Raw genomic sequence first — 15,040 nt, 5'->3', positions numbered from 1 at the left:
ACAACGCCTTTATTGTAACGTCTTCTAGCTGTATTTCTCTTGCGGATTTCTGTGACAGCTCTTTTTTGAACTGTTTATAACTTTTGTAATAAAGCGATTTAGTAAGAATCCCAGGCACATGAGTAATACTCAAAAACTGTTCGTATGAGGATTATCTTAGCTACTGATTTTTACATGAATTATACTTCCTTGCCATTCTTCCAAGAAGTCTGACAGTGGAATGGGCCTTCTACACGCCTAGAATTTCCACCTTAAATCGCTCCAGACGGAAACTCTTACATAATTTACATCTGCGATTGATGTCAGCGACTGATTGCAGGTCGGGTACGCAAACGGTAACGGACTTTTTTTTATATGTTTATGGGCATTGTATTATAGGTATTTATGTTCATAGCCAGGCGCTAATCATTACACCTCGCGCTTATCATCTGCAAATCTCGGTGATTTTCGCAAATAATTTTGCACCTATATCACATTCCTCTACTGAAATGAGTCGTCTGCGATAAGCCTCAGAGTTACAGATGTCATATGCCAACTCCTTGATACTACAGTATGTTCACTAACTTCCAGGACTAACTCTAAGTCCACAATATAAGAATTTATGTTTTTTCATCTTTTATGCGTTCCTACACCGTAAATCCGATTGCGATGACAGTTCGGTGAGGTTTCTCAAGGGGTAAGAACAATTTACCTCCCATAGCGGTGAATGGTAAAATGGGAACGACATATCGGCATAAATCGGGAACGTCTGGAGAAATTTCGACCAAATTTCGTATGTACAAGATGATTTTTTCCATCGTGTACAAACTCTAAGGACTGATCGATGAGAGGAAAAACCAAGCATTTGCGGACGTAAGTTCATTAAACTTTTTTTTTCTGTATCCTCTCATCGATCAATCCCCGGAGTTTGTACACGGTGGAAAAAAATTACCCTGTTTATGACTCATCATTTGTGTAAAACTGTTCTGGGGGTAGTACGTATATCCGAACCACCCTGGGAGTGGGTGTGAAAATATCACATAAAAATATGCTATCGATATTAGTATCAAATCCATAGTTTTTGAGGTCACTAGGCTCATTGATGAAAATCTCGATACGTCTGCACCCCTAGGGGTGGGGGTTCGTAGGGTAGACGGTGCGAAGACAGTGACACATCATCATATCTCTGTATCGACTGAGTCAGAGTCTACCAAACTTGCAACACGTATCTCTGGAAAAAAATACGGTGACAAAAAGACACAGGTATCCCACTTGGATGAGTCTGGGGATTGACATGGATAACATAAAACCATAACTCAGGTATACCCAGAGAAATTTCACCAGGTTTGCAGTATTCATGACTTACAGTTTGTAGAAACATACTGTGGAGTAAGATATCCCTACTGCCCCTACGGGTGGGGTGGGGATGAAAGTAGGCGACAATTAAATCGCTCGTAAACGACCTGTTGATATTTCTTTTCTGTAGATCAAAGAGTGTCTTAGATCGGCGAAGGAGAAAAGAGAGCCACTTGCAATGTCGGGAATATACCGCATACCATGCACATGCAGAAAAGTTTATGTCGGAATGACTGGACGATCCATTAACACCAGGATCAAAGAGCATAAGCGACATTGCAGGTTGGGGCAGGTGGAGAAATCGGCCGTGGCAGAGCACGCACTGAATGAGACCGACCACGTAATAAAATTCGCCGACACGGAAGTTCTGGCTGTAGAGAACCACTATCACACGCGCTTGTTCAGAGAAGCTGTAGAAATACAAAAACACGCGAACAGTTTGAACAAGAAAGAGGAAAGCCTTAAGGTAAACGGACCCTGGCTTCCCGTACTGCAGCGAACGACCGTCGCAGGTAGCAAGAGGAGAACCGCACCGGAAATGACCGCGGAGAAGCCCTCGGACGTTGGCGCGCCAGGTACATATAGTCTGCACCCGCGAGCTCGGCTCCAGTTCACCACCGGCAATGGAGGGTGAAGCTTTGACAATGCCAGCCACTCGTGCTGGCGAAACGTCAGAAAAATCATTAGATGAACGTCGGCCGAAGAACCCGAGACAGAAGCCAATAGGCAGTTTGTCAACAAGTGGCCACGAACGCCTCAACAATTTTGTATTTTCTTGCGATTTTCTTATCAATTCACTTCATACTTATCACCCTGGCATGTGAGTCTTAAGTGAAGAACAATATTGAATTTCGTATCGTTGACGGTCGATTCGAATTTCTTCAGAGACGCTTGTACTGTGAAGCAGCTTGGCAGTCAGAAAGCCGAGATCTATGACCGTTAACACATCTTACTGAGTAGAGTTGCCAAGAGGATTTGATGTGTGAAGGTTTTCTTCTGATTTCATTACAGAATTTTTTCTGGAAATTCGCAGCTCCATAAAATAAACCACAAAAATGCGCGCACTCGCTGGCCCCTAGCACAGTTAGAACTGACGACTCATTGAGCCGTTGCGACACAACACACAGGCGACACCACGACGCTACGGTCACACTGCTCCCAGCACGCCACTCTCATCATGGTATTGGTCGCTCAGCCTCATAACGCATCGTGAAATATAATAAAAGTTGTCACTTATGTGAAGAATAGCATTTCTTTAGCCAAAAAATTGAATTTTCTGTCTCAGTGTCTCAGTTTACATGAGGATTATATAGCACGAGTCATTCAAATGGAAAGGGAATATCAAGTGAATTTAGCGAGTCAATTCAGTACCATACGTGGAAGTGACTGCACTCTCACAGTGTTGCCAAATGTTTGTGACGATTTTGCCAATTCTCAGCTGTGCTAGGAACAGCTCTGTAGCGTTATAGAAGGAGAATCCCGAGCTCGTATCATAGCAGGATACGGAGAGGAGGCGCGGGGTTTGGTTAATATGCAGCATTTTCTCCTACCAGTTGTTTCAAACATTCCATCACGATTACAGTTTCCCACAAAATATATACTAATAAACCATTTACCTTGTTACTTTGTGACAAAAGATTATTTCAGTACAATAAAAAGTCTTTGGAAATCAACTTTGCCCACCTGTCACGAAAAGTAAGATAACAAACACTTTTCACCTAGAAATCGATTGCATCTATGTGCAGTCTTGTGATCATACAAGTAGAATTTCATTAACTGCACGAGAATGTAGAAAAATGTTGGTGCAAATGGAAGCTGTAAGAAACACAGTTTACTAATTATTCTGTACCACGTAATAATCAATTCATTTGAAAATTCAGAAGAGAAGAAACTAAAAATTAATGCCCATTAAGACAGAAACTAAAGTGCAGATGTGGGCACTGTGCAAATCTGCGCATTTTCATCTTCAGATCTATACAAATAATGTATACTAACCAGCGTATTCATTGCTTTCGTAATGTTTCCCTTTTCTTTAGTCTTCTAATGATGAACTGGATCCACACCCATGAGTCTGATTGTATCTGAAGTGTCGGCAGAAGTGCTAACACCGTGTTGTTTGACGAAGCCGAAATGCACGCTATAAACTCACGCAGGATGGCGTGAGGTCTGAAACAGGATACTTAATGAATGCTATAAAGAAAAGTACGTAGCTTCTGGAATACTTAACTTTAATCCATTATTGGTAAACATTGGTCTTGTTACTGTACATGCTTCATTAGATACATAGCAAAGGAGAAATGGCGCCTTGCTAGGTCGTAGCAATTGACTTAGCTGAAGGCTATGCTAACTATCGTCTCGGCAAATGAGAGCGTAATTCTCAGTGAACCTTTCCTAGCAACGTCTGCTGTACAAATGGGGCGAGTGCCAGTAAGTCTCTCTAGACCTGCCGTGTGGCGGCGCTCGGTCTACAATTACTGACAGTGGCGACACGCGGGTCCGACGTATACTAATGGACCGCGGCCGATTTAAAAGCTACCACCCAGCAAGTGTGGTGTCTGGCGGTGACACCACAGTATCTTTGTATCCTTCCACCTACTATACTTGTGTGTTTTTGTTCGGTGTTCAAAAAGCAAAATATTATGCCTGCTCCCACGAGGTATGAGAACGAGGTCGCAATAAGGCTAACGAAATATAATCAAAATACAGTGAGACGCCAATTTGTCTGTCGTCATGGTGTTAAGTCGACAGAAATAATTGGGTATTATTGCCTGCATCACCGGCATCCCGTTGTCGTCTTCTCTTACCGAGATTTTCATATTACCCTGAACACAAGACGCTGAGATAAATGTGTATATTCTCCGTGACGAAACATCCCACATTCCATTCATCCTGATCCATTCGTTACGTGCATCGGCGGCAATGAGTGATAGGAAAGCTGTTGTGAGGTGACGAATAACAATAACAATGGTAGTAATAACAAATCAATAATCAAGGATGTTTACTGCATTACAGACAATTAACAAAATAACCAAGAAAAGCTGAGTGTTTAATTGGCGCACTGCGTAGGTGTTCTTACCACTTCGTTACTGAATTCTGTTCTGGTTGTTTGCAGAGAGAAAAGAAAGAACCCTGTAGCCATACATATCGCTAGTACAACGAGATATTACCTATCAACTATCCTTGCTTTACATCACGAGACGAACATGGCGTCACTGAGTCGATATTTGAAATACATTTCTGTTTTCTCTCTCTCTCTCTGTCTCTCTCTCTCTCTCTCTCTCTCTCTCTCTCTCTCTCCCGCTCTTTATTTTTACTTTTATTTTTTGAGGAAAGCATCGAGAAGCGCGAGTAATAAGCAAATAGGCAATAACCTGTTTACAATTACTTTCATCGGGATACATAATGCAAAAATACAACTTTTAAGTGTATTATTGCGTAATTCCAGTTATTGACAATCTATTCGTGAGCTTGCTCGCATTCAGTGGGGAGAAACTTATCACAGAAGCAAGCAAAACACAACTATTTCTTGCACCATGCGCACACAGAAACGAAATGTCGCTGCACTGACGTGTTGTCCGATATAATGCATGGAAAACATATCTGATTCATGTTGCTAAATACAGCTCTATCAGATATCGATTTGGATGCGTACCAACTGTATAAATGTATATCTCGAAATACGCAGAAAGGCACGTAGAGGTTGGTATTCGGCTGAAACATAGCCATGACCAAGATTGTAACTGGGGTCGACAGCATCGTCGTCTACCACCTTGACAACTCGAACGGTGACAGTGCTCGGCCGGTTACTTACGTTTACTGGTATCAAAGCTACAGCATGAAAACACAAAAATGTCAAATGGGGGCTGCGACAGTTATGCAGAGATGAAGAGGCTTGCACGGGACAGACTATGCTGGAGAGTTGCAACAAACAGGTCGTCACACTGAAGACCACACAACAACACAGTTACAACGGAACACCTGTGCTGAAGGAGGTAGTTTATTTCTTAAGTCGTTCTACAACGTGAACACTCACAGTTTTGTGAGTAAAGCACTCAGCGACGCACAACGCCTTTATTGTAACGTCTTCTAGCTGTATTTCTCTTGCGGATTTCTGTGACAGCTCTTTTTTGAACTGTTTATAACTTTTGTAATAAAGCGATTTAGTAAGAATCCCAGGCACATGAGTAATACTCAAAAACTGTTCGTATGAGGATTATCTTAGCTACTGATTTTTACATGAATTATACTTCCTTGCCATTCTTCCAAGAAGTCTGACAGTGGAATGGGCCTTCTACACGCCTAGAATTTCCACCTTAAATCGCTCCAGACGGAAACTCTTACATAATTTACATCTGCGATTGATGTCAGCGACTGATTGCAGGTCGGGTACGCAAACGGTAACGGACTTTTTTTTATATGTTTATGGGCATTGTATTATAGGTATTTATGTTCATAGCCAGGCGCTAATCATTACACCTCGCGCTTATCATCTGCAAATCTCGGTGATTTTCGCAAATAATTTTGCACCTATATCACATTCCTCTACTGAAATGAGTCGTCTGCGATAAGCCTCAGAGTTACAGATGTCATATGCCAACTCCTTGATACTACAGTATGTTCACTAACTTCCAGGACTAACTCTAAGTCCACAATATAAGAATTTATGTTTTTTCATCTTTTATGCGTTCCTACACCGTAAATCCGATTGCGATGACAGTTCGGTGAGGTTTCTCAAGGGGTAAGAACAATTTACCTCCCATAGCGGTGAATGGTAAAATGGGAACGACATATCGGCATAAATCGGGAACGTCTGGAGAAATTTCGACCAAATTTCGTATGTACAAGATGATTTTTTCCATCGTGTACAAACTCTAAGGACTGATCGATGAGAGGAAAAACCAAGCATTTGCGGACGTAAGTTCATTAAACTTTTTTTTTCTGTATCCTCTCATCGATCAATCCCCGGAGTTTGTACACGGTGGAAAAAAATTACCCTGTTTATGACTCATCATTTGTGTAAAACTGTTCTGGGGGTAGTACGTATATCCGAACCACCCTGGGAGTGGGTGTGAAAATATCACATAAAAATATGCTATCGATATTAGTATCAAATCCATAGTTTTTGAGGTCACTAGGCTCATTGATGAAAATCTCGATACGTCTGCACCCCTAGGGGTGGGGGTTCGTAGGGTAGACGGTGCGAAGACAGTGACACATCATCATATCTCTGTATCGACTGAGTCAGAGTCTACCAAACTTGCAACACGTATCTCTGGAAAAAAATACGGTGACAAAAAGACACAGGTATCCCACTTGGATGAGTCTGGGGATTGACATGGATAACATAAAACCATAACTCAGGTATACCCAGAGAAATTTCACCAGGTTTGCAGTATTCATGACTTACAGTTTGTAGAAACATACTGTGGAGTAAGATATCCCTACTGCCCCTACGGGTGGGGTGGGGATGAAAGTAGGCGACAATTAAATCGCTCGTAAACGACCTGTTGATATTTCTTTTCTGTAGATCAAAGAGTGTCTTAGATCGGCGAAGGAGAAAAGAGAGCCACTTGCAATGTCGGGAATATACCGCATACCATGCACATGCGGAAAAGTTTATGTCGGAATGACTGGACGATCCATTAACACCAGGATCAAAGAGCATAAGCGACATTGCAGGTTGGGGCAGGTGGAGAAATCGGCCGTGGCAGAGCACGCACTGAATGAGACCGACCACGTAATAAAATTCGCCGACACGGAAGTTCTGGCTGTAGAGAACCACTATCACACGCGCTTGTTCAGAGAAGCTGTAGAAATACAAAAACACGCGAACAGTTTGAACAAGAAAGAGGAAAGCCTTAAGGTAAACGGACCCTGGCTTCCCGTACTGCAGCGAACGACCGTCGCAGGTAGCAAGAGGAGAACCGCACCGGAAATGACCGCGGAGAAGCCCTCGGACGTTGGCGCGCCAGGTACATATAGTCTGCACCCGCGAGCTCGACTCCAGTTCACCACCGGCAATGGAGGGTGAAGCTTTGACAATGCCAGCCACTCGTGCTGGCGAAACGTCAGAAAAATCATTAGATGAACGTCGGCCGAAGAACCCGAGACAGAAGCCAATAGGCAGTTTGTCAACAAGTGGCCACGAAAGCCTCAACAATTTTGTATTTTCTTGCGATTTTCTTATCAATTCACTTCATACTTATCACCCTGGCATGTGAGTCTTAAGTGAAGAACAATATTATTTCGTATCGTTGACGGTCGATTCGAATTTCTTCAGAGACGCTTGTACTGTGAAGCAGCTTGGCAGTCAGAAAGCCGAGATCTATGACCGTTAACACATCTTACTGAGTAGAGTTGCCAAGAGGATTTGATGTGTGAAGGTTTTCTTCTGATTTCATTACAGAATTTTTTCTGGAAATTCGCAGCTCCATAAAATAAACCACAAAAATGCGCGCACTCGCTGGCCCCTAGCACAGTTAGAACTGACGACTCATTGAGCCGTTGCGACACAACACACAGGCGACACCACGACGCTACGGTCACACTGCTCCCAGCACGCCACTCTCATCATGGTATTGGTCGCTCAGCCTCATAACGCATCGTGAAATATAATAAAAGTTGTCACTTATGTGAAGAATAGCATTTCTTTAGCCAAAAAATTGAATTTTCTGTCTCAGTGTCTCAGTTTACATGAGGATTATATAGCACGAGTCATTCAAATGGAAAGGGAATATCAAGTGAATTTAGCGAGTCAATTCAGTACCATACGTGGAAGTGACTGCACTCTCACAGTGTTGCCAAATGTTTGTGACGATTTTGCCAATTCTCAGCTGTGCTAGGAACAGCTCTGTAGCGTTATAGAAGGAGAATCCCGAGCTCGTATCATAGCAGGATACGGAGAGGAGGCGCGGGGTTTGGTTAATATGCAGCATTTTCTCCTACCAGTTGTTTCAAACATTCCATCACGATTACAGTTTCCCACAAAATATATACTAATAAACCATTTACCTTGTTACTTTGTGACAAAAGATTATTTCAGTACAATAAAAAGTCTTTGGAAATCAACTTTGCCCACCTGTCACGAAAAGTAAGATAACAAACACTTTTCACCTAGAAATCGATTGCATCTATGTGCAGTCTTGTGATCATACAAGTAGAATTTCATTAACTGCACGAGAATGTAGAAAAATGTTGGTGCAAATGGAAGCTGTAAGAAACACAGTTTACTAATTATTCTGTACCACGTAATAATCAATTCATTTGAAAATTCAGAAGAGAAGAAACTAAAAATTAATGCCCATTAAGACAGAAACTAAAGTGCAGATGTGGGCACTGTGCAAATCTGCGCATTTTCATCTTCAGATCTATACAAATAATGTATACTAACCAGCGTATTCATTGCTTTCGTAATGTTTCCCTTTTCTTTAGTCTTCTAATGATGAACTGGATCCACACCCATGAGTCTGATTGTATCTGAAGTGTCGGCAGAAGTGCTAACACCGTGTTGTTTGACGAAGCCGAAATGCACGCTATAAACTCACGCAGGATGGCGTGAGGTCTGAAACAGGATACTTAATGAATGCTATAAAGAAAAGTACGTAGCTTCTGGAATACTTAACTTTAATCCATTATTGGTAAACATTGGTCTTGTTACTGTACATGCTTCATTAGATACATAGCAAAGGAGAAATGGCGCCTTGCTAGGTCGTAGCAATTGACTTAGCTGAAGGCTATGCTAACTATCGTCTCGGCAAATGAGAGCGTAATTCTCAGTGAACCTTTCCTAGCAACGTCTGCTGTACAAATGGGGCGAGTGCCAGTAAGTCTCTCTAGACCTGCCGTGTGGCGGCGCTCGGTCTACAATTACTGACAGTGGCGACACGCGGGTCCGACGTATACTAATGGACCGCGGCCGATTTAAAAGCTACCACCCAGCAAGTGTGGTGTCTGGCGGTGACACCACAGTATCTTTGTATCCTTCCACCTACTATACTTGTGTGTTTTTGTTCGGTGTTCAAAAAGCAAAATATTATGCCTGCTCCCACGAGGTATGAGAACGAGGTCGCAATAAGGCTAACGAAATATAATCAAAATACAGTGAGACGCCAATTTGTCTGTCGTCATGGTGTTAAGTCGACAGAAATAATTGGGTATTATTGCCTGCATCACCGGCATCCCGTTGTCGTCTTCTCTTACCGAGATTTTCATATTACCCTGAACACAAGACGCTGAGATAAATGTGTATATTCTCCGTGACGAAACATCCCACATTCCATTCATCCTGATCCATTCGTTACGTGCATCGGCGGCAATGAGTGATAGGAAAGCTGTTGTGAGGTGACGAATAACAATAACAATGGTAGTAATAACAAATCAATAATCAAGGATGTTTACTGCATTACAGACAATTAACAAAATAACCAAGAAAAGCTGAGTGTTTAATTGGCGCACTGCGTAGGTGTTCTTACCACTTCGTTACTGAATTCTGTTCTGGTTGTTTGCAGAGAGAAAAGAAAGAACCCTGTAGCCATACATATCGCTAGTACAACGAGATATTACCTATCAACTATCCTTGCTTTACATCACGAGACGAACATGGCGTCACTGAGTCGATATTTGAAATACATTTCTGTTTTCTCTCTCTCTCTCTGTCTCTCTCTCTCTCTCTCTCTCTCTCTCTCTCTCTCTCTCCCGCTCTTTATTTTTACTTTTATTTTTTGAGGAAAGCATCGAGAAGCGCGAGTAATAAGCAAATAGGCAATAACCTGTTTACAATTACTTTCATCGGGATACATAATGCAAAAATACAACTTTTAAGTGTATTATTGCGTAATTCCAGTTATTGACAATCTATTCGTGAGCTTGCTCGCATTCAGTGGGGAGAAACTTATCACAGAAGCAAGCAAAACACAACTATTTCTTGCACCATGCGCACACAGAAACGAAATGTCGCTGCACTGACGTGTTGTCCGATATAATGCATGGAAAACATATCTGATTCATGTTGCTAAATACAGCTCTATCAGATATCGATTTGGATGCGTACCAACTGTATAAATGTATATCTCGAAATACGCAGAAAGGCACGTAGAGGTTGGTATTCGGCTGAAACATAGCCATGACCAAGATTGTAACTGGGGTCGACAGCATCGTCGTCTACCACCTTGACAACTCGAACGGTGACAGTGCTCGGCCGGTTACTTACGTTTACTGGTATCAAAGCTACAGCATGAAAACACAAAAATGTCAAATGGGGGCTGCGACAGTTATGCAGAGATGAAGAGGCTTGCACGGGACAGACTATGCTGGAGAGTTGCAACAAACAGGTCGTCACACTGAAGACCACACAACAACACAGTTACAACGGAACACCTGTGCTGAAGGAGGTAGTTTATTTCTTAAGTCGTTCTACAACGTGAACACTCACAGTTTTGTGAGTAAAGCACTCAGCGACGCACAACGCCTTTATTGTAACGTCTTCTAGCTGTATTTCTCTTGCGGATTTCTGTGACAGCTCTTTTTTGAACTGTTTATAACTTTTGTAATAAAGCGATTTAGTAAGAATCCCAGGCACATGAGTAATACTCAAAAACTGTTCGTATGAGGATTATCTTAGCTACTGATTTTTACATGAATTATACTTCCTTGCCATTCTTCCAAGAAGTCTGACAGTGGAATGGGCCTTCTACACGCCTAGAATTTCCACCTTAAATCGCTCCAGACGGAAACTCTTACATAATTTACATCTGCGATTGATGTCAGCGACTGATTGCAGGTCGGGTACGCAAACGGTAACGGACTTTTTTTTATATGTTTATGGGCATTGTATTATAGGTATTTATGTTCATAGCCAGGCGCTAATCATTACACCTCGCGCTTATCATCTGCAAATCTCGGTGATTTTCGCAAATAATTTTGCACCTATATCACATTCCTCTACTGAAATGAGTCGTCTGCGATAAGCCTCAGAGTTACAGATGTCATATGCCAACTCCTTGATACTACAGTATGTTCACTAACTTCCAGGACTAACTCTAAGTCCACAATATAAGAATTTATGTTTTTTCATCTTTTATGCGTTCCTACACCGTAAATCCGATTGCGATGACAGTTCGGTGAGGTTTCTCAAGGGGTAAGAACAATTTACCTCCCATAGCGGTGAATGGTAAAATGGGAACGACATATCGGCATAAATCGGGAACGTCTGGAGAAATTTCGACCAAATTTCGTATGTACAAGATGATTTTTTCCATCGTGTACAAACTCTAAGGACTGATCGATGAGAGGAAAAACCAAGCATTTGCGGACGTAAGTTCATTAAACTTTTTTTTTCTGTATCCTCTCATCGATCAATCCCCGGAGTTTGTACACGGTGGAAAAAAATTACCCTGTTTATGACTCATCATTTGTGTAAAACTGTTCTGGGGGTAGTACGTATATCCGAACCACCCTGGGAGTGGGTGTGAAAATATCACATAAAAATATGCTATCGATATTAGTATCAAATCCATAGTTTTTGAGGTCACTAGGCTCATTGATGAAAATCTCGATACGTCTGCACCCCTAGGGGTGGGGGTTCGTAGGGTAGACGGTGCGAAGACAGTGACACATCATCATATCTCTGTATCGACTGAGTCAGAGTCTACCAAACTTGCAACACGTATCTCTGGAAAAAAATACGGTGACAAAAAGACACAGGTATCCCACTTGGATGAGTCTGGGGATTGACATGGATAACATAAAACCATAACTCAGGTATACCCAGAGAAATTTCACCAGGTTTGCAGTATTCATGACTTACAGTTTGTAGAAACATACTGTGGAGTAAGATATCCCTACTGCCCCTACGGGTGGGGTGGGGATGAAAGTAGGCGACAATTAAATCGCTCGTAAACGACCTGTTGATATTTCTTTTCTGTAGATCAAAGAGTGTCTTAGATCGGCGAAGGAGAAAAGAGAGCCACTTGCAATGTCGGGAATATACCGCATACCATGCACATGCAGAAAAGTTTATGTCGGAATGACTGGACGATCCATTAACACCAGGATCAAAGAGCATAAGCGACATTGCAGGTTGGGGCAGGTGGAGAAATCGGCCGTGGCAGAGCACGCACTGAATGAGACCGACCACGTAATAAAATTCGCCGACACGGAAGTTCTGGCTGTAGAGAACCACTATCACACGCGCTTGTTCAGAGAAGCTGTAGAAATACAAAAACACGCGAACAGTTTGAACAAGAAAGAGGAAAGCCTTAAGGTAAACGGACCCTGGCTTCCCGTACTGCAGCGAACGACCGTCGCAGGTAGCAAGAGGAGAACCGCACCGGAAATGACCGCGGAGAAGCCCTCGGACGTTGGCGCGCCAGGTACATATAGTCTGCACCCGCGAGCTCGGCTCCAGTTCACCACCGGCAATGGAGGGTGAAGCTTTGACAATGCCAGCCACTCGTGCTGGCGAAACGTCAGAAAAATCATTAGATGAACGTCGGCCGAAGAACCCGAGACAGAAGCCAATAGGCAGTTTGTCAACAAGTGGCCACGAACGCCTCAACAATTTTGTATTTTCTTGCGATTTTCTTATCAATTCACTTCATACTTATCACCCTGGCATGTGAGTCTTAAGTGAAGAACAATATTGAATTTCGTATCGTTGACGGTCGATTCGAATTTCTTCAGAGACGCTTGTACTGTGAAGCAGCTTGGCAGTCAGAAAGCCGAGATCTATGACCGTTAACACATCTTACTGAGTAGAGTTGCCAAGAGGATTTGATGTGTGAAGGTTTTCTTCTGATTTCATTACAGAATTTTTTCTGGAAATTCGCAGCTCCATAAAATAAACCACAAAAATGCGCGCACTCGCTGGCCCCTAGCACAGTTAGAACTGACGACTCATTGAGCCGTTGCGACACAACACACAGGCGACACCACGACGCTACGGTCACACTGCTCCCAGCACGCCACTCTCATCATGGTATTGGTCGCTCAGCCTCATAACGCATCGTGAAATATAATAAAAGTTGTCACTTATGTGAAGAATAGCATTTCTTTAGCCAAAAAATTGAATTTTCTGGCTGGCTGGCTCTGAGCACTATGCGACTTAACTTCTGAGGTCATCAGTCGCCTAGAAATTAGAACTAATTAAACCTAACTAACCTAAGGACATCACACACATCCATGCCCGAGGCAGGATTCGAACCTGCGACCGTAGCGGTCGCTCGGTTCCAGACTGTAGCGCCTAGAACCGCACGGCCACTCCGGCCGGCCTTTCTGTCTCAGTGTCTCAGTTTACATGAGGATTATATAGCACGAGTCATTCAAATGGAAAGGGAATATCAAGTGAATTTAGCGAGTCAATTCAGTACCATACGTGGAAGTGACTGCACTCTCACAGTGTTGCCAAATGTTTGTGACGATTTTGCCAATTCTCAGCTGTGCTAGGAACAGCTCTGTAGCGTTATAGAAGGAGAATCCCGAGCTCGTATCATAGCAGGATACGGAGAGGAGGCGCGGGGTTTGGTTAATATGCAGCATTTTCTCCTACCAGTTGTTTCAAACATTCCATCACGATTACAGTTTCCCACAAAATATATACTAATAAACCATTTACCTTGTTACTTTGTGACAAAAGATTATTTCAGTACAATAAAAAGTCTTTGGAAATCAACTTTGCCCACCTGTCACGAAAAGTAAGATAACAAACACTTTTCACCTAGAAATCGATTGCATCTATGTGCAGTCTTGTGATCATACAAGTAGAATTTCATTAACTGCACGAGAATGTAGAAAAATGTTGGTGCAAATGGAAGCTGTAAGAAACACAGTTTACTAATTATTCTGTACCACGTAATAATCAATTCATTTGAAAATTCAGAAGAGAAGAAACTAAAAATTAATGCCCATTAAGACAGAAACTAAAGTGCAGATGTGGGCACTGTGCAAATCTGCGCATTTTCATCTTCAGATCTATACAAATAATGTATACTAACCAGCGTATTCATTGCTTTCGTAATGTTTCCCTTTTCTTTAGTCTTCTAATGATGAACTGGATCCACACCCATGAGTCTGATTGTATCTGAAGTGTCGGCAGAAGTGCTAACACCGTGTTGTTTGACGAAGCCGAAATGCACGCTATAAACTCACGCAGGATGGCGTGAGGTCTGAAACAGGATACTTAATGAATGCTATAAAGAAAAGTACGTAGCTTCTGGAATACTTAACTTTAATCCATTATTGGTAAACATTGGTCTTGTTACTGTACATGCTTCATTAGATACATAGCAAAGGAGAAATGGCGCCTTGCTAGGTCGTAGCAATTGACTTAGCTGAAGGCTATGCTAACTATCGTCTCGGCAAATGAGAGCGTAATTCTCAGTGAACCTTTCCTAGCAACGTCTGCTGTACAAATGGGGCGAGTGCCAGTAAGTCTCTCTAGACCTGCCGTGTGGCGGCGCTCGGTCTACAATTACTGACAGTGGCGACACGCGGGTCCGACGTATACTAATGGACCGCGGCCGATTTAAAAGCTACCACCCAGCAAGTGTGGTGTCTGGCGGTGACACCACAGTATCTTTGTATCCTTCCACCTACTATACTTGTGTGTTTTTGTTCGGTGTTCAAAAAGCAAAATATTATGCCTGCTCCCACGAGGTATGAGAACGAGGTCGCAATAAGGCTAACGAAATATAATCAAAATACAGTGAGA

Source organism: Schistocerca nitens, chromosome 4 (assembly GCF_023898315.1).
Source record: "Schistocerca nitens isolate TAMUIC-IGC-003100 chromosome 4, iqSchNite1.1, whole genome shotgun sequence".
NCBI lineage: Eukaryota > Metazoa > Arthropoda > Insecta > Orthoptera > Acrididae > Schistocerca > Schistocerca nitens.
Note: the sequence above shows the minus strand (reverse complement) of the source record.